This window comes from Sturnira hondurensis, unplaced genomic scaffold, assembly GCF_014824575.4.
Source record: "Sturnira hondurensis isolate 20B ecotype Veracruz unplaced genomic scaffold, ASM1482457v3 Scaffold0024822, whole genome shotgun sequence".
NCBI classification, from domain to species: domain Eukaryota; kingdom Metazoa; phylum Chordata; class Mammalia; order Chiroptera; family Phyllostomidae; genus Sturnira; species Sturnira hondurensis.
The window spans coordinates 6,417,194-6,444,739 of NW_028097453.1; the positions used below are offsets into that span (position 1 = coordinate 6,417,194).

Here is a 27,546-nt window from a genome sequence, read left to right on the forward strand (position 1 = left end):
AATTAAATCTAAAGCAAGCAGAAGTCAGGAGATAAAGATGAGAGCAGAAATCAATGAAACAGAAAAGATAATACAACAGAGAAAAATAAATCAAATGAAAAAGTTATGCTTAGAGGAAGACTTTTTTTAGAATCCGTAAATCTTTAGCTGGACTATCCATGAAAAAAAGAAAGGACAAAATTTACAACTTTGTGCTGACAAGTTAAACAATGTATATGAAATAAAAATATATACAATTACAAAAATTTAATTAGTTTAAAATTAAATTGTAATTATTTAAAACCTACCAAAATCTAAAGGCCAGTCTTAGATGATTTCACTGATAAATTATTTCAAATATTTGAAGAAGAAAAACATGTAAATCCTACACAAACCTTTTTAGACCATAATGGAGGAGAAAACTCTGCTCAACTTGTTTTATGAAGCCAATATTACTCTAATACCAAAGTCAATGATATCACAAGTGAAAAAAAGTACAGATTAATATCTCCCATGAATACAGTACAAAACAGTAAACTGAACACAACATATAAAAGGAATTATACAATATGACCAGGTGGCATTTATCACAGGAGTGCAAGGTTGGTATATCATTTGAAAACCAATTAAAGTAAAACTGAATCAACAGGGGTTGAGGGTGGAGGGAAGGGATGAAGGCATTTACAAAAAACTTACAGTTGGCATCATGCCCAATGTTGAATGCCTGAATGCTCTCCCTCCATGATAATGAACAAGACAAGATGTCCACTGTCACCATTTCTATGCAACATTGCATAGAAGATTCTACCTTATGCAATAAGATAAGAAAAAAAAAGGCAACCATATTAGATAGAAGTAAAACTGTCTTTTTTTTCACAGACTATATTATAGTCTAAGTAGCAAATCTGGTGAAATCTGCAAAAAGCTAATAGAATTATGAGCTAAGTTTAATAAGGTTGCAGGATAAAAGATCAATATAAAAATTAAATCAAATCTTTATATACTACCATTGAATAATTGGAAAGTAAACTAAGAAGATAATTTCATTTATAATATAATAAAAAATAAAATAGAAATAATTTAACAAAAGAAGTACAAAATTAATACACTAAAAACTACAAAGCACTGATGAGAGAAATTAAGGATCTAAATAAATAGGAAATATTCCATATTCATGAAGTTGGAAGGCTCAATATTGTTACAATGATAATTTCCCCTAAATTGATCTATAGTTTTAATGCAATGCTACCACAAATGTTAGTTTGTTTTTTTTTGTTAAAAATGACAATTTGATTTTAAAATTTATATGGAAATGCTAAGGACCTAGAATAGCAAAAACACTTTTGAAAAATATAACCAAAGTTTGAGGGTTCATACTACCTGTTTTCAAGACATTATAAATCAACAAATTATAATTAGGATGGAGAGTATTAACGACGAAAGGATAGACACCTGGATCACTGGAGCTGAATAGAGCAAAACATCTAAAAATAGAGCTACATACATTCATGGCCAACTGATTTCTTACAGTTGTGCCTAGGAAATTCAGTGAAAAATGAATAGTCTTTTCCACAAATAGTGAGGAATAACTATATTTGTATGCAAAAAGAGAAAAGTGAATATTGAAACATACTTCATAATACACATAAAAATTAACTCAAAATGGATCACAGATCTAAATATAAAAGCTGAAACTTCTAGAAGAACAAAGAGGAGAAAGTTTTGTGACCTTGCAGGCAAAGAGTTCCTAGACACAAAAATCATAAATCATAAAAATGTAAAAATGGATGAAATAGACCTCATCAAATAAAAAAATCTACCTTTTGAATGACATAGATAAAAATTAAAAGATAACTCACAGGACAGGAGAAAACATTTGCAAGATACATTATGTGATAAGACAAAGAATTCTCAAAACCTAAGAAATTATTAAAAATCAGCAAAAGATTTGAACAGATACATCACTAAAAATGAGATACAACTGGCAAAGAGGAAACAAAAAGATGATCAACATCATTATTTATTAGGACTATTCATAACAAAATCATAATTAGATTCCAATACCTCCTATTTGAATGTTGATGTGATACAGGACATCTGTACAAGTTTCATACACTGCTGGTGGAAATGAAAAATGGTTCTGCCATTTTGAAAACACTTGGGCAGCTTTCTATAAAGTTAAATATAAGATCCTATATAACTCATCAATCTCCCAGGTATTTGTCCAAGAGTAATGAAGACATACTGTATATCCATACAAAACCCTATTTGTTGATGGGTAGAGTTGCTTTATTGACAATTGCCAAAAACTGAAAATAAAACGCATCTTCATCAGCTGGTGAATAAACAAACTATGTACATTCACACAGTGAAATACTGCTCGGCAGTAAAGAGTAATAAATCACACATATTTTCAGCAACACAGATGACTCTCAAAAGCATTAGGCTGCGTAAAAAGAAGCCAGATTCATATACAGCCTAAATATTATATGTTTATGTTTAATTTATATTCTTACAATGGCAAAACTATAGGGATAAAGAACAGCATTCCTGGAAACTATGGAAAGAGTTAGAGAATTGACTATTACAAGGAACGTAGGAACTCTTTAGTGTGATGGAAAATTCTGTATCTTGATAGGAAAGTAGGTTGTACAAGTACACAGCTGGCCTAAAGTAGTGGATTTGTATGCAAACTGTGCTTGAATAACCTTTACTTAAAAAGTAAACTGGGAGTGGACTGGGACTGAGTAGGCAAATTTGTGGAACAAGATTAGCCATTAGTTGATCATTGCAGGAGGTAAAGAAGTTAATTATTAATCTGCCCTATGTTTGTGTTTATAAATAAATGTTTTTCAGAGTCTGCAAATGAAGCTTAGTCTTAAGGAAATAGTTTAAAATTAATGATAACAACAACCAGGGAAGTACAATACAAATCAATTCACCATAATTCTGGTAAAGAATTACCATTAAGAATTATAGATAGAAATAAGCTATTGCTACAGTCTTGGGTTGAATAGTAAGTTCAAGTGAGATTAATTTTTATTTTTTATTTTATTTATTTATTTTTAAGAAAACTTTTTTTTAAAAGATTTTATTTTTATTTATCTTTAGAGGGGAAAGGAAGGAGAGAAGGTGAGAAATATCAATGTATGGTTGCCTCCTGTGAGTCCCCTGCTGGGAACTGGCCTGCAACCCAGGCATGTGCCCCAACAGGGAATCGAACCGCGATTGTGTGGCTCACAGGCCTGTGCTCAATCCACTGAGCTACACCAGCCAGGCTAATTTTTATTTTTTTAAAAAAGATATAAAATTAGTGCTGTGCATCTAGCAATGATTATAGTGTATTGTGAACCAAAGTTGACAAGAAATCCAATTTTACACTAAGATTTCCAGTCACATAATATAATTTTTCTCCCCTGATCAACACACTTCAATGGCTTTCAATCTCGCTCAGAGTAAAGACCAAAGCCCCTTCCAGGCCCTTCATAATCTAGGCCCTAGCTAACTCTCTGATTTTATCTATCACTGTTCAACATTGCTATTCTTCAAACACACCATGCATGTTCCCTCCTTGCCATCTTTAGCCTTGCTGCACATTCTACCTGAAACTCCTTTTCTCCAAATAAGCCAGTGGCTTGCTTCCTTACTTCCTTCAGGTCTTTGTTGAAATGTCCCCTTATGGGTGAGAACTTCCCTTAACATGCTACTATATAAAATTGCACACATATATGCAAACACAATATTCTTGAAATGTTATTCATCTTCTTGACCTAGTCAACACTCATTCTACTACTAAGATTTTATTTATAATTCCTCTATCTGCCAATCAGAAATTCAACCCACTGAGATTAACTTGCCATCTCCCTTAACAAAAATGATGACGAAGGATAAATTTTTGCTATTACCAGTAAATTTTTGTTCCAAAGATAGTGGTTATACAGCCTTAATACAAGGGGGACCCCCCCAAAACCTGGAATTACCTTCTGGAGGACATGCCCCTTATAGTACAGGCTTCCCCTGCTAGGCGAATGTCCTAGGAACCCATCTGTCTCAGCACACCAGCTGGCATTGTGAGAGCCTGTCTTCGGCCTCCGGGAATCTTTCTGGAAGACTCTTTCAATGCATTTGCCCATTTCATGGTGGGTGATTTACAAGTGCTCCTGCCCACATGGCACTGTGTTCAGCAGTTTTTGACCAAAAGCAGAATAACCCCCATGCTCCACCCTCCCTATTCACCAGACCTCATCTTGAGCACCTTCTCTGTTTCCCTGGATGACAAAAGTCCTTCAGCATTTTGCTGACATGGAAGAAGTGAAATAAACAAACAAAAAATGGCAGAAGCACTAAAAGGTATCAAAATTGACAAGTTCAGTGGAAAAAAGTCTCGATAGTTGTGTATTGCCTCAAATGGGGAGTATTACGAAGTTGACTGAAGTTTAAACATGTGAGAATATATACACAATTTTTTATAAATAAATTTCAGAGTGTTTGGAATCCCCCACCCTGTGTACAGCTCTCCCTGGTTCCATCTCATTCCTGGGCACCAAGCTCTTCAGCACCTACTCCGTACGAGGCAATGTGCTGGGTGGTGAAAGGTTCCTGCGAAGAGTAATGTATGAGTAATGTCTTCCAGAGTTTACAATCACGTTTCAGGAGGTAAGATCTTTACACGTATCAAGAGAAGTTAATAGCGCCTCCCAGAAAATGGTATGAAAAGTATTAAAGATAATTAAGGATTGAGAATTCAATGAGAAAATCACTGGAGACATTGGAAGATAAGGCTTCACAGAGGAAACGGCTTTTGGACGCTTTTGAAAAATGTGGGGAAGTGGGAGGTAGTTGAAGACAGTGATATGACTAAGTGGTGAATATGAAACATGAAAGGTGTTTGGAAGACATATGGCTGGAATGACGGATTTGGCCAGGACCAGAGTGCTGAATAAAGCCACAATGTAAGCTGAGGCTCTCTGCATGAGGAAAATGGTTTCCTGTGCTTCAGAGAGGCAGAAATGGAATACATAGAAATGGAGCATGCGTGTGTCTGTTTATGCCTGTGTGCTCAGTTGTATATGTGCATATTAAACAAAGCACAATGTGGAGTACCTAATATTTGCTTATTATTTCATCCTCCTACCCTACTCTTATAAAACAACTAAAAAGTGAAGAAGACTACATTTTTGCATTCCTTTAAATTTGGGGCAGCCTATTTTGTATTCATGCAGAATTCCCATAATTCAATAAATATCCACTTACATTAGCTGTTGAGATATTAACTATTCTCCACACAGAGTTTAGACATATTTATGTGGCTGCTGCGTGATTTATTAACTCGTTAGACTACGTGAAACACAATTAGGCACTCCTATTCTGAGTATTTTGTTTGCTTCGTGTTCTGGAAAAAGAACTAGAGTTCATGTATTTGTTTATTTTTCAGATACATTTTTAAATCCCCAATGCTTTTTTTTATGAGTCGGAGCTATTAATGAGAGTAAAATCAACACAACTTAGGTATATAAATTCTGTCTAATAGGACCCTTTCCATCCAGAGAGGAAGGTGGAAAAAACCCAGGAATTTGGCTTATTCTATGGCCTGTGAGTTAGGAAACATAGGCTTTGTTGACACAGGAAAGGAAGAGAAGCCCCAAGTCAGGGCCTCCCAGCGGGAAACAGTTTGTTGTTTCCTGGGGTCTGGCTTCCTGCAGGGGCCAAGTTGTTAACACAGTGCTGTTGTTCATATCTAGAGGCCCGTAAGAGTGGCTGGGGTGGGGGTGGGGAGATAGAAGATGGTTGAAAGGTGATTGGGAGTGGAGGGTGTGGCCTGAGTTCTCTGAGTGTTAAAGCAGTTAAGTGCTCTCCAGTGCCTCTCCCACCTCATTATACTTCTAGTTAAGAAACTCTTGTCAAAGAGGTGGACGCTGTGGTCCACAGATCACCCCCATTCTTGTGACAAGTGGAATTAAGAGGCTGTCCCGGCAACCAGATGGGAGGAAAAGGCTTGCAAGTAGCTACAGATATGGAGAGAATCAGTTCCCAGGGACCTCAAATTGTTAATAATCACTTAAATTAATTTACATTAGCTAAGGCAGAAACACACACACACACACATGCCACATTTTATATATCTACACATATACTACATTATATACCATATGTACAATAGTTAATTTTGTATTAACTCAACTATCAGCAAATATATAAATTTATATATGTACACACACATTATATTATACATACATATATGTATATATACACATATACTACATTATATACATATATATTTAATGTAGTATGTGTATACATTATACCATCTATATTTAATGTAATATATGTATATATAATATACACACATGCTATTTCATATGCCATATTTAATATGTAAACATACACTATACTACATATACATATGCCACATCTGATTATATAATTATACACATATACTGCATTATATACCATATATATCTAGGTAATTTTTGTATCAGTAACTCACCTAATAGTACATAAGCTGGCTGTGAGACCTGTCCCTTTGAGATACATGAGGACAAGGAGTGCGGGGAAGAGAGACTGAGTGGAAAGAAATACTCAGGANATGCTATTTCATATGCCATATTTAATATGTAAACATATACTATACTACATATACATATGCCACATCCGATTATATAATTATACACATATACTGCATTATATACCATATATATCTAGGTAATTTTTGTATCAGTAACTCACCTAATAGTACATAAGCTGGCTGTGAGACCTGTCCCTTTGAGATACATGAGGACAAGGAGTGCGGGGAAGAGAGACTGAGTGGAAAGAAATACTCAGGAGTCTGTCTGGTGCGAATTTCCTGGGTAGTAGCCGTAAGGAAACAAGAACTCAGAGGCGTCTGGCGGAGCAAAAGCATTTTTCACTTTGGAACAAACACAGTTCTCCTGGTCACACAAAAATGAAACAAAACAAAATGAAACAAAAATCTAAGCTCTCTGATCACCGCAGGCCACAGTTCCTGAGGGGACCCCTGAGACCTGGCACGTCCTGGCTCAGCTTCCTCCTCTCAGGTACACTCGGATGCCTTCAAAAGTACGGACACTTAACACACAAAGTCCAAATTTACACAAATGTTCTAGGACATACTTATTATTTACTTTATAAAAGTATTTGTTTTCTCATCAAATTGATCGCTACATTTGAACAACTATTCTGCTTACAACTAGCTGGTTATTTCAGGGACCCACCAGTTACATAAAGTGACGCAGCATGATGGACATGTTCTCCAAATGTGAGTAAATCTAATTTTGATTAGTTGAATTAGATATGAAATTTCCTTGGAGAGTTGTTTATTTGAAAGGGCCCAAAGGTGAATTCTTTTGGTAAAGCACAAACTCGTTCTGAACAGTGAAAAATTTCTGTGAAACTTGATGACAACTTCTCTTGGCCAGAAAGAAGTGCTTGTCAAGTTTCCCAATAGCAGATTCTTTTTTTTAAAATAGTACTAAAGTCCCTATTTTATTCAGAATTCCCTGTTTTTTACTGAATGTCCTTTTGTGTCCCAGGATCCCATCTAGGATACCTCATTGCATTTAATTTCCATGTCTTCTGCTTTCCTCTTGGCTATGATGGGTTATCATGATTTCTTGTTTTGTTTTGTTTTTAGAATTTTTAAATGTAATTATTGTTCAAATACAGCAACACCAGATTCTAAGTGAAGTTCAGAGAGTGGCTCAAGTGGGGACGGGATGGGGCAGGGGCGGGAGTTAAGAACAGGTTATGGGAGGCGGTGGGCAGATCATCAAACAAGTCTGTATGGATCTCTAACCTTGGCTAGAAGACGGATGCACGGTTNTTAATTTCCATGTCTTCTGCTTTCCTCTTGGCTATGATGGGTTATCATGATTTCTTGTTTTGGTTTTTTTTTAGAATTTTTAAATGTAATTATTGTTCAAATACAGCAACACCAGATTCTAAGTGAAGTTCAGAGAGCGGCTCAAGTGGGGACGGGATGGGGCAGGGGCGGGAGTTAAGAACAGGTTATGGGAGGCGGTGGGCAGATCATCAAACAAGTCTGTATGGATCTCTAACCTTGGCTAGAAGACGGATGCACGGTTTCCAAACACAAAATTATGTGTGCCTGTATTTTATTTTTCAGATGTTGACACTGAGTTTTCCTCATGCAAGTACTAGCAACATTTTAGGAAATAAAAATGCATTGTTGGCTAAATATGAAGAGCGGTCCATATGAAACTGTCCATTATATATGAAGACAGGATAAATGATACTCAAAAGGCTTAAGAAAAGATGAGGGCACTGAGAGAAGTGTGTAGCTTTAGAAAGGATGACAAACCTCTGGGAAGCAACAACAGTTAAGACATGGTGAAGGAGACTGAGAAGTAGACTGAGAAGGGGGGGTTCTGAAAGGAGGAGAAGATCTGGGTGAGTGTAGTATTACTCCCTTGGATTTCCTCTCTTTCACTATTCTTTTTTTTTTTTTAGGGAGAAAACATGATTTTTTAAATTTTTTTTGTAATAGGTTTTTAAATTTTAATTATTGTTCAAGTACAGTTTTGTCTTTTATTCTTTCACTATTCTTATGTATATTATTTCTAAAATCTTTCAATACTTTCAGCTTCATCTTCGCTGAAATCATTTGCAAGCTTTTCAAATCCAGGAGTCCAAGCAGGGTTGCTGTAAATGCAAAAATTAATATATAAATGGTTCTCCAATGAATACGACACCACGCAGTGTGTGGTGAGCACTGGGGTGTGAGAAGGCAGACAGACCCTTTTCCTGAGGCAGTGAATGTCATGGACTGTGGTTGAGGTCAGAATGCACGATGCTTCTGATGGATGGGCAACAACGGTTTGCCCTGGCCCCCCAGTCATGCTGGGAGAGTTTCCAGACAGCACCTCCAAGAGTGCGCATATCTTGTTTCAGCCTGCAAAGGTATCGCCATCAAGGCAAACACAGCTGACAAGCAAAAGGTGATGCAAAACTGCCCAGTGTGGCTTGGGAAGTCAGGGAAGTTGATTAACTGTTATTTCCTGATCTATAAATCACCAATCTTCAGCCTCTGTGTGTGCTATCCATAATATATCAGCTGTGGCCTTTTTATGCAAGGACATCTCATTTCTTCTAATGAACTTGTACATAATGAAAGAGTACCCTATTATAGTGCTTGCTTCAGCGGCACATACGCTGAAATTGGAATGATACAGAGAAGATTAGCATGGCCCCTGGGCAAGGGTGACATGCAAATTCATGAAGTTTTCCATATTTTTGGAGGGACTGAGCAAAAAGAAAAAAGGACTTGTGGACATGGACAACAAGATTCTCACTGCCGGAGCAAGAGGGGTGTAAGGGGACTAAATGGTAATGGAAAGATATGATAAGATTATATTTTTTAAAAAAGGGGGAAAAGAACCCTGGATGGTGTAGCTCAGTGGTTTGAGCGCAGGCCTTTGAACCAGAGGATCGCAGTTCGATTCCCAGTGAGGGCACATGCCTGGGTTGCAGGCCAGTTCCCAGTAGGGGACACACAAGAGGCAACCATACATTGGTGTTTCTCTCCCTCTCTCCTTCCCTTCCCCTCTAAACATAAATAAATACAATCTAAAAAAACTATAATAAAAAAGAGGAAAAGAAAGAAAGAGTAGCATATTACAAACTATGCAAAGGTGGATCACATATTTAATAGCTTTGGTAGCTAAGGACCATGCTCCACGTGTATATACCTGTATGTCATAGTATACAAGCAAATGTTCATTTTATGACTACATCTTCTCCTTTTGCTTTACTTTGTACTAATGCCAAAGCTTACATGTATTTTTTCCATCTTAACATCACCTAAAGCACAGCACACATTTGCTTCCTTCAAATATATTGTAACTAGATAGCAACAATGAAGACTAACATCACAGACAATTGGCCATTCTGGAGGTTTGGAGGGTCACAAGGGTTATCATCTGCCCCCGCCAATTCCCAATCTTAATGGGCCATTTTAGCAGTCTCCACATTAAGAACTATATAAAAACTCGCTTTTCTTCATGCCTATAAAATTATGAAGTTAAAGCTTCAGATTTATTGCTAACAATATACAGGCTTCTACTGCAATGGGTGTTATGTTGAATTAACAGAGACGCCACACATCTCTAAATAGCTTTTTGTTACGGCATAATAAAATGGTTCGTAGTCAATGGAAGTTGCTGAATGTTATACAGATTTGGAAAATCCCGTGTCAAAGTCCAGGAAAGGACATTAAATTCATTCTCCTTTAAGAAATGTAAAATCTGATTTTTATCTCTGCCACTGACTTCCCATTCAGCTTAGAGATACATGATAAAATCATAAGGTGAGGAAGTCGTTTAAATTAGTAAGTATATGTATTTTCCTTTTGTATGCTGGTAACTTCCTAAAAGGGGAAAAGGGGATGGACTCACATGAACAAGTATAAAGGACACACGGACAATAACTAAGGTGGGGGGCGAAAATGGGAGGGAAGTGGGGAGCACTGGGGGGCAGGGCTGGGAATATAAGACAGAAAACTGTACTTGAACAAGAACTAAATAAAAACAATAAAATTAAATTTAAAAATAAATTAAACTAAATTTTTTTAAAAAGACTTAACGTCAAGCTGACTTACAGCTTGAAATTCCAGACGAATAGAACATAAAAAGATAACAAATATTATAATAATTTTTAAAAGAAACTTAATGCATTAGTGTCTTCACTGATTCCAATATTTGGCCATTATCCCTGGCTATGTTTATTTTGGGAATAAAAACAAAGGCAGAAATGCATCCATAGTCTTAAGTCCTCCCACCCAAATTTTCCAAGAAATCTGTGCATTTATATATTTTTTTAAAAAAATCAATCCTGCTTCCAAATGCCAGACAGAAAAAACTGGGTTTCTGTCTACCCTGACCAGTTGCCACTGTTTCTGCTGCTGCTCCCCGGTCTCATGAGCTGCTATTATGGCTGTACCCTTTGTTGGTTAGGGAGTGTAATATGCTGGGGCCTCTAAGCTTAGAGCTGTGTTTAGCTTGTGTACCTGAGCTTAGCCATTCTTCCTGAAGCATGTCAGTTGTGTAAGGGTACCTGGACCTAGGGAAATTCTAGCTTCAGCCACGAGAGGGGCCATTACTATCTCCCTCCAAAAACCTCAACCATCGCAGAATCTTTTTTCTCCTATGAACTTATTTTGGGGCCCGTGGGTGTACTTTTCCCCCAGGGAATCATAAAATTAAAAAAAAAAATTAGAGAGAGTGGAAGGGAGGAAGAAGGAGGGTGACAGAGAAATGTTAATGTACGAGAGAAACATGAATTAGTTGCCTTTCATAGGCAGCCCCAACTGGGGATCAAACCTGCAACCCAAGCATGTGCCTTGACTGGGAATCAAACCAACAACCCTTTAGTTTGCAGGATGACACCCAACCAACTGAGCCACAGCAGCTGGGGCACTTCCAGTGACCCTTAACCAGGGTGATTCCTAACAGTAAGAGTGAAGCTCAAATGAGTCTTATTAACTTCTTCCAAGAAGATTTTTGATTCTATGTATGTTTACCCACTTCCTCCCCAAGACTCAGCATTGTATACCAAGAGATATTGGGAAAAGCTGGTTTTGAGGCTTTGAAGCACCACTTAACTATATCCCAGGAAAATAAGTGACTAATAGACCTAATAAGTGACTTCATTTATTTCTACAACAAATATTGAGTGCCTCCAATCAGACAAGGTGCTATTCTAGGCTTCCAAGAAATAGCAATGAATAAATCTGGCCAAATTCTTGCAACCATGAAGTTTATATTCTAGTGAAAAGATGAACAAAAGGAAATATGGATATATTTAATGCCAGGCAGTAATAATATTATGAAAATAAATGGGCTAGAAAATGAGACAGATAGAGTCATCATGGAAGGACAACAGCACTGAGTGAAATGAAGGAGTAAGCCATGTAGCTTCTGAGAGGAAAAAAATAGAAAATGACTTGTGCACAGTCCTGAAGCCAGTGCCTGCCTGGCAAGCTCAAAGAATAGCAAAGAGACCAGGGTGTTGGGAGCAAGTGAGCATCCCAGAAGTGGCAGCTGATGTCAGAAAGACAGGGCGAAAAGTGTAGAACCTTGAACACAATGGTAAGAACTCTGGATTCAATTCTGCGTAATCTGGGAGACCTCTGAAAGGCTTTGAGATGACTGACACAATCGAATTAGGGTTTTAGAAGAGAACTCTATTATTAAGGGGAGACTGAAGCGTGGGGCATGGAGCAGTGGGGGTAACAGAGGAAACAGGGAGAACAGCGGGGGCAGTAGAAGAACAAAAGGACTGGTCATTTGCCATTAGATTTAACACAATGGAACTTATTGGTCATTTTGACAAGAGTGGCTTCACTGAACAAGTAGAACCAAAAAATTTTTATACAGACTTCTGCTCACTACTTCTATGAGCTGTCTTTGAGATTCTAGTGAAATTCTTTAATTTATCATAGCATTTTTTAAATTGGGCAATAACTTCATGTCAAGAACTATACATTTTAGTAGAGATACCATAGATTAATAAAGCATTGGTTATCATTTATCACCAGGTAGGAAGGATAGACCTGTAGAATGGTAAATTGTAAGCCAATATAGTAAAGACATTATTTTCTTGTTGGAATAAAATGTGTATAATAGGAGCTCAGTCACTTTTCATCATGTGAGTTTAACCCACCTGAAAACTGTCAGAGGCCTAGGAAACACATCAAAACCTGTTCTTTTCTCCCCCAATTTATATAAAATATTTATTAAAAGAGAACCTAAATTGGCCCTGGCTGGTGTAGCTCAGTGGATTGAGCGCGGGCCTGCGGGCCTGCGAACCAGACGATCACGGTTCAATTCCCAGTCAGGGCACATGCCTGGGTTTCAGGCCAGTTCCCAGCAGGGGCCAGTTCCCAGCAGGGGATGGTTGGAAACACCAACCATACACTGGTGTTTCTCTTCCTCTCTCCTTCCCTTCCCCTCTAAAGATAAATAAATAAAAATATTTTAAAAAAAGAGAACCTAAATTATTAAATGGTTTTACATACAGTAGTCTCACATTTGAAAGATGGTTTAATTACTTTGCAATTATCAGCTAATGCCCCATCTCATTCACACACAGGACTTGTATGGGGTGATGTGGATTTCCTGGAACAGAAGAAAAGGCAATGTAAAGAATGAAAGAGGGGAAGGGCTGTGCTGTAGCAAAGACCCTTACAAATCTAGGCCAGGGTGTTTATGTCACCAAACAACACAAGAGCCTAATAAACCAAGCAAAAGGACATACTTGAGTGACCACAGTATAACCCTTTCAAATAAACACCCTGACTGACTTATCTGAATGCTTCATGTGTGCAAGGATGTGTGTGCATGCGCGTGCATGCATGTTTGTGTGGTCATGCAATTTAATAAGTGCAGCTGTGTTTATTCAGTTATATAACATTCCACATATACCTAGAGCACACATGTGGCTGGCAATCATTCATAGCTTCATTCTTGGAAAGTGTGTAAGTGAAAGAATTGTACAACCCATGAAAACCAACCAGCTCACACTGCCTTATATACACATTAATGCAGAGAGATACTTAAAATTTACAGCTGAATTCCCTGCTTTGAAACCCGAAATTATTGATCCAACTGAATAACTAGATGTAGGTCATAAAGGCACTGCCGAGAACAGCCACACACTTGATGAAAGGGATTGGAAAATCATATTTACATGAAAATGATTTAAAAACTAGATTATGTGACCTGGAAAGCAGTCAAGTGTAAGTGGTAATTTAAAGTTTTGAAATACATAAAAATTACACTACAGAAGACAAGAATACACTAATGACAATAAAAGAAAAAGATACATATGGAATTAAAGGGTACTGCCTTACAAAGAAGGTTTGTCAAATACTCAACTGTATTATAAAAATGGAGTTTGAAATATTGAAGTTCAACAGATACTATTAACATTGAAACAACCATAAAAATGCTGAAATTCTCCCTAGGAACTTCCGTTTTTCCTATCCTGGCCCTGTGGGGAGCGTGCAGAACGGAGGATCTCACATCTGCTGTGAACGCAAGAAGCCAAGGCAGGAGAGAGAGAACTCACAACTCCAAATGTTGGCCAATCAGCTGGTGGGAGCTCAAAATGGCAGATGGCTTGGAAAACTATTTGGATTATTATAAAATTAAACGTGCATTTACCCTGTGGGCCACCAATTCTTCTCTTAAGCATTAGCCCACAAGAGATGAAAATATATACCCACAAAATAATGTGTGCAAAGACATTTATTAGAAATTTTATTCATAATGGATAATAACTCAAATGTCCATCAGTAGGTAGATGGGTATACCACTTGTGATATATTCATAGAAGAGATTACTGCTCAGCAATAAAAAAAGAATGAATTACTGATATATGCAACAACATGGATAAATCTCAAAGATATTTAAGAGAAGGAAACCAGACATAAAATTGTATGCACTATGTAATTTCATTTATGTTAAGTTCAAGGATAGGTAAAATTAATTTATAGTGATGGAAATCAGAATGGTGTTATCTATTAGACAAGGGTGGGGATTGATGAGGGAGCAAAAGACAACTTTTTGTGATGACTGGGTATTTACACAGGAGTATACATTTGTCAAAAGTTATCAAATGTCAAGGTGGATAAAAGACTTAAATATAAGTCGTAACACCATAAAAGTCCTAGAGGAAAACACTGGCAGGAAAATCTCAGACCTTCCACGCAGCAACATCTTCACGGATATGTCCCCTAAAGCAAGGGACATAAAAGAAAGAATAAACAGATGAGATCTCACCAAATTAAAAAGTTTCTGCATGCTAAAGAAAACAGTATTAAAATTAAAAGAGAGCCAACCATAATGACACCTCAAACAAGGGCTTGATCTCCAAAATATATAAAGAACTCATATGATTCCACTCCAGGAAGACAAAAAACCCACTTAAAAAGTGGGAAAAAGACTTGAACAGACACTTCTCCAAGGAGGACATAGAGAGGGCCCAGAGACACATGAAAAGATGCTTAGCATCGCTAGCCATCAGAGAAATGCAAATTAAAACCACAATAAGATACCACCTCACACAGGCCAGAATGGCCAACATAAACAAATCAACAAACAGTGCTGGTGAGGTTGTGGAGAAAAGGAAATTCTAGTGCATTCTTGGTAGGAATGCAGACTGGTGCAGCCACTGTGGAAAACAGAATGAAATTTCCTCAGAAAACTAAAAATGGAACTGCCTTTTGACTCAGCAATTCCACTGCTGGGATTATACTGTAAGAGCCCTGAAACACCAATCCAAAAAAACCTATGCACCCCAACGTTCATAGCAGCACAATTTACATTAGCCAAGTGCTGGAAGCAACCTAAGTGCCCATCAGTAAATGAGTGGATCAAAAAACTATGGTATATTTACACAGTGGAATTCTACACAGCAGAGAGAAAGAAAGAGCTTATACCCTTTGCAACAGCATGGATGGAACTGGAGAGCATTATGCTAAGTGAAATAAGCCAGGTGGTGAGAGACAAATACCATACGATTTCACCTTTAACTGGAAGATAATCAACAAAAGAGAAAAGTAAAAAATATATAATCAGAGTCATTGAAATTAAGAGCAATCTAACAATAGCCAGAGGGGAGGGGGGCAGTGGGGAGAAGGGTTTTCAGGAACTACTATAAAGGACACATGGACAAAACCAAGGGGGAGGGTGAAAGCAAGAGAGGGAGGTGGGTTTGGAGGGGGTTGGGGTGAGGGGTGGGGAGAATACAGACAACTGTAGTAGAACAACAATAAAATAGTTTAAATTAAAAACAATTTAAAAAGTTATCAAATGTGCACATTTGAATGTATAGTTTGTGCATTTGGTTTCACATAAATTTTACCTCAATAAAAAAGTGCAATGATCAAACCCCTCCAGTGACTTTTGTCTCACTTAAAATTACATACAACTTCTTTTACACAGCCTCTAAGGCTCTCACTTTCTCTCAGATTTGGTTTCTGATCATCTTCTCCTTTCACATTCCTTTCCAACCTCAATGGCCTACTTATTACTCCTTGAACTTGTGCCCATCCTCCTGCCTTAGACCTTACACTGCTCTCCCTTCTGCTAGGAGCTCTCCTCCCCTACAGATCTATACAACCAGCTCCCTCATTTAATTCAGATCTTTGCTCAAATGTGACCTCATCAGATAGTGTTTCTTAAACATCTTTTCTGAAACAGTGCCACCTGCCCCCAATACATGCACATGCGCACACACACACTCACCCTTCTGTGTATCATCTCCCTTTCCTCCATAGCACATATCAGTGCTAGACATTATATACATTTTTGTCTTTTTCCCTTCACATATGAAGAATTCTGGCGCCAAGATCTTTTTATTATTCACTGATGTATCCCTTATTGCCTAGAAAATGTCTGATACATAGATAATTCAATAGATATTTGCTGAATGATTAACGAGTTAAGAGGTTAGATAAGTGATTGTGTAGAGGAGGTGCAAACATCAGTGTGGGAACAAACTACATGTTCCAGCTAATTATTGTTGCAACACACCCTGAAACTAGTGGCTGAAAACAACAACAAAAGTTTTGCTCATGAGCCTGTCATTTGCATAGTGCTGGGCAGGAACAACCAGTCTCTGTTCCACACCGTGTCATCTTCGGTGGCTCAACAGAGGGGGAGGGGAGGGTCCATGTTCAAGATTGCTCACTCACATGTCAGCTGGGAGCTCCGTGCAGTCGAGGCATCAGTTCCTCTTCACATGGGCATGGTGACTGGGTTCTAGGAGCAAGTATCCCAAGAGACAGGAAGTTGAAGCATCACTTTCATATTATTGTATCATGTAAGTAGTCACAGAGCCTGGATTCAGTGGAAGGGAAGATGAACCCCACCTCTTGATGGGATGAGAGCCAAAAAATTTTAGGGTCAGTTTTACAACCACCGCACAAGAAGATCTTTTAGGTAAGTTCCAGCACCCTGGGATTTATAATTCTGTGATTTGTTTTATTGCAGAGGTTTTTCAAATCTCATGTGAGGAGAAATTACTTAACATTAAACTAAAACCATGTACAATAATCACTAGCTAATTATAGTAAATCAAAGTTCTGCTTATGTATTGGGTTGGCCAAAAAGTTTGTTTTTTTCTGTAAGATGGCTCTAGCAGTGCTTAGTTATCTTTGACTTCATTCAAAACAATTTTGTTAGATTGTATTGTGACAGCTCTTGTGTCCGTGTGCATTAAAAAAACTTATCAAAATTGTTGAATTATTTTTATTGGTAGCCATTTTAATATTGAAGATGGAAGAGAATAAACAACATTTCTGGCATAATATGTTTTAATATTTGGAGGAAGGTAAAAATGCAACTGGAACACAATAAGATTTGTGCAGTGTTCAGAGAAGGTACTGTGACTGATGAAACGTGTCAAAAGTGGCTTGTGAAATTCATGCTGTAAATTTCTCACTGGATGATGCTCTATGAACAGGCAGACCAGGTAAAGCTGATAGCAATCAAGTTGAGACATTAATAGAGAACAATTAACATTAACCACATGGGAGATAACTGACATACTTAAAATACCAATCAATCAAGTTATTGGTGAAAATGAAAAGTGTGTCTTTTATTTTACAGAAAAAAACAAAAGGACTTTTTGGCCAACCCAATACTTGGTATACTGTGCTAAAGCATTCTATATAATACACTACCTCAATTTTTAAAAAATTAAGAAACATTTATATAGCATTCACTATACAGCAGGTACTGTTCTGGGTGTTTTAAGGATAACACCTAATTTACCCATGTAACAATCCCACAAATTAAGCGCTATTACTATCTCCATGCTACAGCCAGAAAGCCTGTGCAACAAACACCTTGCACAAAGACACACAGCCAATGAGGATGGAGCCAGGATTTGAACCTGAAGTCTGATCTCAGAGCCTGTGTCATGTTATCTCTCTAAATCCAACCAGTAATCCTATAAATTAGTACTACTATTATGTCCATTTGACAGAAGAAAAAACCCTGAAACTTGGAGTACCCACATCATCTTCCCAACGTCTTGTCTACCCATATGCTCTCTAATCCTCACAGCAAGGATGCACGATAGATGTGTCAAAACTGAGAATCAAACACTAAATAGATTGTTCTAAGTCATGTAGCTGGGATGAGAGCAGGGAATCAAACTCAATTGTATATGGCAGCAAAAGCAGCCTTCTTTACTCTGCGTTGCCTTCGTCTTCAGGGGCAGGGCGACCGGGGAGGGATGGAGCAATTGACAGCAGAAGAGCATCCCCTTCCACACCGGACGCCTAGTTAACTTTTGAGAGGACTGGAACACAGATGCCCAGAGGTGACGAGAAATTTGCAGATTCTAAAGGAAAGGTCTCTAGATGTATTGTTACATTATAAATGCCAGCTCCATCTATTTCTCTCTCTCTGTAGTTTTACTTTTATTCCTCTGCTCTAGGGTACAACCTGTTTTTCATTGGAGCTACCATCTTCAGCCCAACTGATGGAGGAGGAAGGAGAAGTGATGAAAGTCAACATCTACCCAGGGACCTCTTGTGGTTTAGTCAATTAATTGTTGGTCCTTTGGGGTGAGGGAAGTGGAAGAAGAGTGAGGAGCAAAGAAAAAGATGAGAAAAAAAGAAATCAACTAATCTCCCAAACCTGTCAGGATTCCTCTCAACTTTGCCTACGGAGATGTCCCCTGTGGCCCATTTGGAGACATTTACCAAACCTTTTTCAGATTTCTTTGATTTTAACATCTGCTTTCCTCTTTCTTCCCTGCACAGTCCTATGCTTCCTGGATACATGGCAGCCAGCCTTTGATCTCGGTGCCTCTGGTTAGCGGCACGCTGTAAGTTACCCCTCCTCAAGCTAATTCTGGGCAATGATGAAATCTACATCCCTTCCTTCTTCACCCTCTTTATCACAAGACTCCCATCCAGGATGACAGGAGCTGGCCCAGCTCTCCCACACGGACTCCCAGAACTCTCTAGTCCTTTATAAAGAACAGGGACTTCAGGTTATACAAGTCCCAGAGTTGTTTGGTTAGTCCTATAAATCAACCATCCTAAAAAGTCGTAGCAGTCCCCCCAAAATCAGGTTATCATCAAATAAGTTTGATATCATTTCCAAGCATAATTAGGCTACTTAGTGCAATTCCCTGGGTTATTTGCAGCATCACCGTTATTACCATTACTTGCTTTCTACCAATTTCAAATTTGCTATGATACTGACCTAAGTGTAGAAAGAGCTGGAAAATACATTGAAGACAACTAATTTGGGGAAGCTCAATTTGATAGTGAGGAGGCTAAATTGTACAAGCTTTATAAAGTGTACAACTGTATTCCTTCTAGTAATATGACATAAAATTATTCCAATATCTATGTTCCTAAGAATCTTTACATAATGAAGAGATAAAAGTGAGTTATAATAAACTTTTAAATGTAATAAACATTTTTCAAAATATTAAATATTTAATATTTACAGATGACATTTCTATCACATAACATTTGCAGCCAATTTGTTCTTTAATGATAGTGAGGACAAAGATAAATATTAGACCATTTCTTGAGCAAATGATTAAATTCTGAATAATAGAGATTTTACTGTACTACTTTTCTATACTCTGGGAAAAAACACAACTAATAAGTAAAACATTTCCTCTAGTGAATAGGAATTACTTCCTATATTTTTAAATCATTCATTATTCATTATAAGTTTCCCAGAGGAAGCCATGTCCTGTTATTGTTAATTATTGATATCTGAGTGAACTTTTCATTCTGCGACTTTTCCATGGCCAACATCATTCCAATCACATTTTAGTCATAGCTTCTCTCTCCTCTAATAGTATGTTTCTGATAGCTAGTCTCTGCCTTCCCACTGGTATGGAAACTTATGGAAATATTCAATGTATTATTAGACCAAAGCAAACAACTGGAGTTTTAAGCATACCACTTTTTAATTATGTGATATTTAGGAGTTACTAACATCATGCCTCTTCTAGATAATTAATAATAAACTTTATTAGCCTATTTCATTAGAAGATGGCCACAGGCAAGTAAATAACACTATTCCTCTTTATACAATGATTTGTTGGTAACAGAAGTAAAAAATACACGTACACGATCTCGTACAAAAAAAACAGATAATAATGTGTTTTTAGCTGAAATATTCAAAACATAAAGACCATGGAACCAAGAAGGTTGCCATTAGATCCATGGCTTTGAAACTGTTTCATGGGCACTAAATTGAGCCATGTTCCAAGGCTCCAGGGAAGAGAAGAAAACTGAGGCAGGGAGAGTCAAGGAGGCATTCAGAGGCAGAAGTTATTCACTTATTTTGGAGGAATATTTTGCAGGTGAAGAATAAAGTTGGCAGAGAGAAGGGAGAATGCCTGCCCTAGGCAATGGTGGTCAGCACTTGCTCAGAGCAGACTTTCTTCCCATTGGCAGATGTTTTCGGACCTTCTTTGAAGCAAAGAGCTACCCTTGCATAACGTGGTGTGAGCTGTCCTCACTCAGCCCAAGTAGGGGTTCAACTTTGCTGACTCCATAATGTGCTACTGGTGGTGAGAGGCAAAGGCTGGAATGCCTGTCTTTGAGCCTCATCCCTCTTCATGACACCCCAGAGACAACTGTCAGTGGGGTGTTCCGGGCCATAAAAAATGATCTTCTTCCTGGGGACTAGTCTATTTCACCTGGAAAACTCAGGCATCCTTTCTTCCTGCAACCATTTGTCAATGGGACAGGACCTTCTGCTCTCCAGAGTTAGGATGGCTCTGCCCCTTCACTGCCTGGCCCATGGAGCTCTGAGATCAGCTGCTGGGCACTGCGGTCCCTGCTCTTCCCCACTGCTCCTTCCCCAGCACAGCCTATCCCCTCACAGCTGCAATCTATGCACACAACTCTAGGAGAGTAATTCTCAGAGACAAGTATTTCTCAGCCTTTCCTGCCTACTTCCAATGAACCAACAAATCTAACAGCTGGTGTTTACACAGCACTTACCTTCCAGAGAGCTCAGAGCAAATTCTATTAACAGACCCTAATCCTCCCCCAAGCTCTGACTGGTAACAGGTATTAGTACTATCTCCCTGAATACATAAGAGGATGACTATACCAAGAATCTTATAATTGTTTGTTGAATATCACTAGGTCACTAGATGGTTCATTCATTTAACTTTCTCTTTTTCCAATTATGTCCTTATCACTGTAAGGGTATTTCCACATATATTCACTCATTTCCCTCAGATTTTCTCCACGACAAGAATCACCTGAGGCTCTTGTCAAACAACTGCCTTGACCCCTGTCCTTATTCAGTGGGTCTGCGATGGGACCCAGGAAGCTGCATTTGTGAATTTTTTAAAGAAAAAAGAAAGGAAGGAAAGAAAAATGGAGAAGAAAGGAAAAGAAAGAAAAGAGAAAATAAAACTCTGCTTTGTAGCATATGCAGACTTGAGTAGTGTGAATACTGTCACAATGGCCAATTTCAAGCTACCAAAGATTTTACAACCAGCTTAAAAGATTCCTGAATCTTTACCAATCAGCTGGTGTGAACCAGCTCCAACACAACACTGTGTAAATCTGACCCCAGAAAAAGCAAATTCACTTTCCCCAGATCTTCTCATGCTTCCCAGTGGGTGCCTTATATGTTAGGACACAAAGAAGACTAAGTGCTCCCAGACTTGCTCTGTGCAGATAGCTTCCCACCTCTGTGCTTTTCCTCAGGATGATCTATTTGCCAGGAATTCCCTCCTCCCTCATTTCTTCCAGGCCTATCTCAAATGCTTCCTGGCCCCTAAATCCTCCTAGCACTTGATCTATAATGCTCTTATTATGACATTTATAACTCTCTATCTAGTATTAGAGTGACTTTTTCTACTTGTGCCCCATACAATTACTGATAAAGGCTGTCTGCACTGCCCCTGTATTCTCACAGCACCAAGATCCATGCCTGTGCATATCAGACACTTAAAGCCATATTAATGAGCACCTATCACGTGCTTCCAATGTACTAGACACTACTCTAGCCCTCAGGAGCAAACTTTGTGTTGGAAGAACTAGAGACCTTCAACAGAGGTTCTGCAGGAAAAGGCCAGTATCAGTTCCAAACTAATTTATTTGGAACAAGTTGATGACTTCACTAAGTAGATAGTTTCCACCCGGGACCACTGGAACAATTAGCTAGGCCAGGGTTCAGCAAACTTTTCCTACAAAGAACCAGACAGTAAATATTTTAGACTTTTGGTCCATAATGTCCCTACCCAAACTACTCAACTCATCCATGCTAGTGAAAAAGCAGACCATGCTATCCATAAACAGAATGAGCATGGCGGTGTGCCCCTGTCCAGAGAGATACTTGAAGCCTCTGATTTCCAAACTCATGTAAATGCTTTTGCTACCTTTCCTTGGGTGTAAGTATTCTTTTTAAGCAGCTTCTCACTTGGGCTTTACTAGAGATAATCAACACTCTAAATGTAACTCATTCACTTGTCCACTGATAGGCACTTGGGTTGTTTTCAGATCTTGGCTATTGTAAATAATGCTGCTATGAACATAGGGGTGCAAATGTATATTCTTTTGAATTAGTGTTTTGAGGATCTTAGAATATATTCCCAGAAGTGGGATTGCTGGGTCAAAAGGCAGTTCCATTTTTTATTTTTTGAGGAAATTTTATACTGTTTTCCAGAGTGGCTGTACCAGTCTGCATTCTTACATCTGTATAGTGTAAACAATAAAAAAAATAAAGAAAAAACATAACTTAGCTCATCCAGTTACTGGTAGCTCAGCCAACTGGAAAAACTGTATAAAGATATGTTATACTAACTTTGCAAACAGTAATACAACAAACGGACAATATATAAATGAAGTAAAATGACCTTGTGACAGAAGGCGATAGAGAAATTATCAGGATACAACTGTGACTACTGTCATGATAATACCTCCAGACAGTATATTTAAGGTTGACTATATCTCTTATGAAGCACCTGAGTTCTTTTTGCTATTGTAAAATCAGCATATTCAGTGCCAACTCAGAACCAAAATTATTGTTCTGGTGGTTATAGAAAATGTCTACCTCAACAGACTCCTTCTAACAAAAAGCCTGTACTAATAAAACCCTTCCCCCCAAATTAATAATTAGTTAAACAAATTCCTAAGGGTGATAATTCCATTCATAGAAGCTGAGAAACTTTGGCTGCTATAGTAAATAATGCAGCTCTTGTCCTAGGTGCACAAGTGACCTTTTTTAAATGGTCATTTCTTGGCCATGGCACCCTGACTGCTTTACCTAGGCATGGGCACAGCTTTATCTTTCCACCCTGACTCTGAAACCACACTGCAGCCTTTTATTCCTGGCTTTGCCACTATTATGTGACCTTAGGCAGGTCGTTTGACCTCCCTCCCTCAGTGTCCTCACCTGTGAAATGGCATCAGTAGTAGGACCTGCCCACATCCATGCCCACTCAGGAGCCGTGGTTGCAAGCCTCAATTCTTTGTCCTCCTGTCAAGTGTATGAGAGAGACAAGCATACCAGCCTTTGGGGCACAACAAACCCCATTGGCTCCCTACGTTTTCCCTCTGTGGGTCACTTCCACCTATACTACTGCCACCTGTATGACTTCTTTCTTCCCTCAAATCTGTGTCAAAGTTCTAACCTTACCATTCCAAGATTAAAATATCACTTTAAGGAAAAGTTCTGGACACATGTAGGTGAAATTTTCACTCCCCTAAAAGTGGCTGTGGCTTCAATAACACTAAAAAAATCGTATTTCCATTTGATCTGGCTTATCTGAACAATGCCTCCTCCTCATGTATATTTCCTATTGATACTTTAATATCTCAGCATGTGTATTAGTCTGCTAAGCCTACCATAACAAAGTACCAAAGACCTAAATGACGTGTGGCTTAAATGACCGAAATTTATTTCTTCACAGCTCTGGAGGCCGGAAGTCCAAGATCAAGAAGAAGTCAGAGGGTTGGTGTCTTCTGCCCCCTCTGTCCTTGGTCGAAGAGGGCTTTCTTTGTCCATTATCTTCACAAGGTCTTCTTTCTCTCCATGTCTATGTCTGTTCTGATAAGACATCAGTCACATTGGATTAGGGCCAACCTTAATGATTTCATTTTAACTTAATCTTTAGAAAACCCTATGTTTGCCCTGGCTGGTGTAGCTCAGTGGATTGAGCATGGGATGCAAACCCAAGGGCCGCTGGTTTGATTCCCCGTCAGGGCATATGCCTGAGTTGCAGGCCAGGTCCCCAGTGGGGGTCACGTGAGAGTCAACCACACTTTGATATTTCTCTCCCTCCCTTTCTTGCCCCATTTCCCTCTCTCTAAAAATAAATAAAATCTTTAAAAAACCCTATGTCCAAACAGTCACATCATGATGGCTAGAACTTCAACATATGAATATGGGGGTTGGGCGGACAAAACTCAGCCCATAACACCCTCCAAGTCCTGAACCAGCACCTAGCATGTTGTTGATGGTCAGGAAATAGACAACTTTGTTCAAAAATACAAAAGGAGTAATACATAGAATGGTGGCCTGGAAGAGATGTTCGAGAGAAGGCTGAGTTTAAATTCCCCATTTGGGGATGAGTAAAGCTGAAATTTGGTCTGGGGATGTGGCTAGGAGCCTGAGCTGGGGAAGGGAGGTCTAGCCCTGGCTCTCCTGTACACTCGCTGTGTGGTCTTGGGTAGTTCAACGGGCCCACGTCTCAATTTCCTCAACAGCAAATGAGTGCAGAATATCATCTTTCACTCCCAGTGGCTGTGACAGTGAATTAAGGAAAAGGCAGTCTTTGGGTCCCTTAGTAAGGGAAGCTGAGCTAGGTGAAGGTTCAACCACGCAGACCTTGTACCTTAAACATTCTTCCATCATTACATGTTTGAGCAACAGCTTTTCAGATTTAAGTCTACAGCAAATATTTTTGGAGAATGTGGAATGACCCACTGGGATGTTTTTGAGCTGTGGCGCACTGAGGGATTTGGCTTTAAAAGCTTTCAGTTTGGCCTTTGCTAAGCTCCAAGCGCATGACTACATTTGGCCCTGCTGTTTTGTTTTCACACTTAGAATTTAGAGCCTTAGGAGTCTGAACAAGTTCTCTCTGTCTTCCTTGGGGTTTAAAGTCTGAAAACAAAACGAAATCTTTCTTTGCAGGCTTCTCTTGGGCTAGCTTTAAACAAAAAGAAAAAAGTTGAGGTGATGAAGCAAGGGGAAAGCTAGACCCTAAATTATTTGGTAAATGCAGGCATTATAAACTGTGCAATCGTCCATCCCTCCACCTTCTTTGGAAGTGAAGAAAGTGAAAAGTCAGTTCAAGGTACATTTCACGTTCTGCATCTCAGAGATTCCTTGGCAGACCTGTTCTCATGACCTCTAATTCCACAGGGACCTTTTAGGGACTAAGACTATGACTTAGAGCCTGAACAACAGAACACAGTTGGCTTTCTTCACGCCTTACCTGGGAGTATCCTACCCCACCTTAAGAACTTAAATCCAAAATGAAGAATGGATTCTGGGGATCCCAATGCATTCCTAAACGATACATTCACCTCTCTCTTCCCCATAGTATTTTTCTTGCTAATCCTTTATAAAATCCTCAATTTTCTCTTTTCTTCTCCTCATTTAGTCACCCAACTTAGAACTCCAAACTTACTCTCTTTAAGTATGCCATGTGCTTATTGGAAAGAGTGGGGACATAAAAAATTAAAAGACTTTAGTTCCAAAGTCAGCTCTGCCATTTACTAGCAGCATGACCAAAGGGAAGACACTATTTCCTCAGGTTCTAACTCCCACACCTGAAAAATGATGATAACAGTAATGCCTGACAGTTTTATGGTGAGCAGTGCATAAAATAATATATGCAAAAAATAGTATCTACAAAGAGTCACTCAGTACATCTGACTTCATAGTAACCAGGCCCCTCAATAAACCTTAAACTCAATAAATCCCAGAATCCTAATCTGTAAAATAAAAATAATTATTTTTATTATTAGACAGCTGCCCTGTCTCCTTCGTGACTAATTATAGGAATTATGAGAAAAGAATGCACAAAAGAGCTTTACCAAGTGGAAGTCACTAAAGTAACGTAAAGTATCCCTTTCCCCCTGCTTCCTCCTCACAGGGCGGAAGATGAGCCCGCAGGACCAGTCCGAGCAGTATCACTGAGGGCTGAGGCCACAAGCCAGGACTGCCCACTTGTTTGGTCCTTCTCTCTCTCTCCCTCAGAATAAAATACTACGTGAAAAAACTTCCCTCTTCTGTCTGACGTGATTTCTTTCTGTGCTGCAGGCTGTTCTCCAGGATGAATAATGACGATGTCATGTCTTCAAGGAGGCAGGACACCAACACTAAATTGTGTCATCGCTTCTCCCAAGCCGTGAAGTAGTGTGTTGCGGGCCCAGGAGGCCGGTCAGGGAACGGCCACCTTGGTGGGTGGGACTGATCCAGCCTGCTGGATCCATTGCTCAAATCCCTAGGCAGCCATTTAATATTATTACTTTCCCTCCCTTTCTTGGAATTGTGCTTCCTCCTGTCTCCATGTGAAGCATGAGTGAACTGGGAGAAGGCTGGGGAGACGAAGAGACTCAAAACAAAAGCAAAGGATAATAATGGTAACCATTCACATTTGTAGAGTGCTTTAGAGTTTATAAAGCCTTTTGAAATATATTGTTACATATGGTTCTTAGAGCATAAACTTAGGCAAATTATTTTACTTGTATAACTCAGTTGTTCATCTATAAAATGGTGGTAAACTCCACAGGGTTGTGAGGAGTGAAAAATAATATATGTAAACAGTACTAGAACGTGACTGGTACTCAACCCTGCATTTATTTAACCATATTTACAGAATATCTATTATGTCTCAGATGCCGCACTAGGCATTGGAGATACACATCAGTAAACAGAACACACCTTAAGGCCATGCCCTTGTAGTCCCTACACACAAGTAGAACACAGTAAACACATGCATGCACATGCACAAGCACACACACACTCTGAGATAGCTAATATTATGAACAGAGAAGGGAGCATTTAAAAATGTAATAATTTAAAGAGAGAGTATGAAGATATAATTTTTAAAGGAGATCAAATAGTATTGGAGGTAAAGTAGAGGAAAGGCAAAAGCAAGGATTATTCTCAAGGTTCTGGATGAATCAACTGGAAAAATTGTAATTCCACACACGGGGCCAGGGATGACCCAAGAAAAGACAGTTTGGGTGTGCGGTAGGCAGCCTCTATAATGGCTCCCAAAGATCCCCACCTCTCGATTCATCCCCTCCCCCTAAAGGAGGAAGTAAAGGCAGAACTTTTTGTTAAGGAAAGTGGTGGGAAGTCTCTTCTAAGATTACCTTACATAAAAGGCTATGTCTCCTGTCCTGGTTGTAAAGGCTATGTCTCCTGTCCTGGTTGTCCTCTTTCTCTCTTTCCCAGTCTCTCTCTCTCTCTTTCTCTCTCTTTCTCGCCTTCTCTCTCTTCCTTCACTCTGAGCAAAACCAGTTGCTGTGTTGTGAGAAAACCACTGGACAGATCCACACAGCAAGGA

The 27,546-nt window shown here is 38.8% G+C and overlaps 1 non-coding gene across 1 annotated transcript; it reads left to right on the forward strand.

The window, feature by feature from the left end:
* The first annotated feature begins 9,144 nt into the window (after positions 1-9,144).
* On the forward strand, positions 9,145-9,251 carry LOC118982039 (U6 spliceosomal RNA). The gene has a single exon (XR_005065460.1). It is a non-coding gene; the product is annotated as a U6 spliceosomal RNA (small nuclear RNA).
* The last annotated feature ends 18,295 nt before the right edge of the window (positions 9,252-27,546 follow it).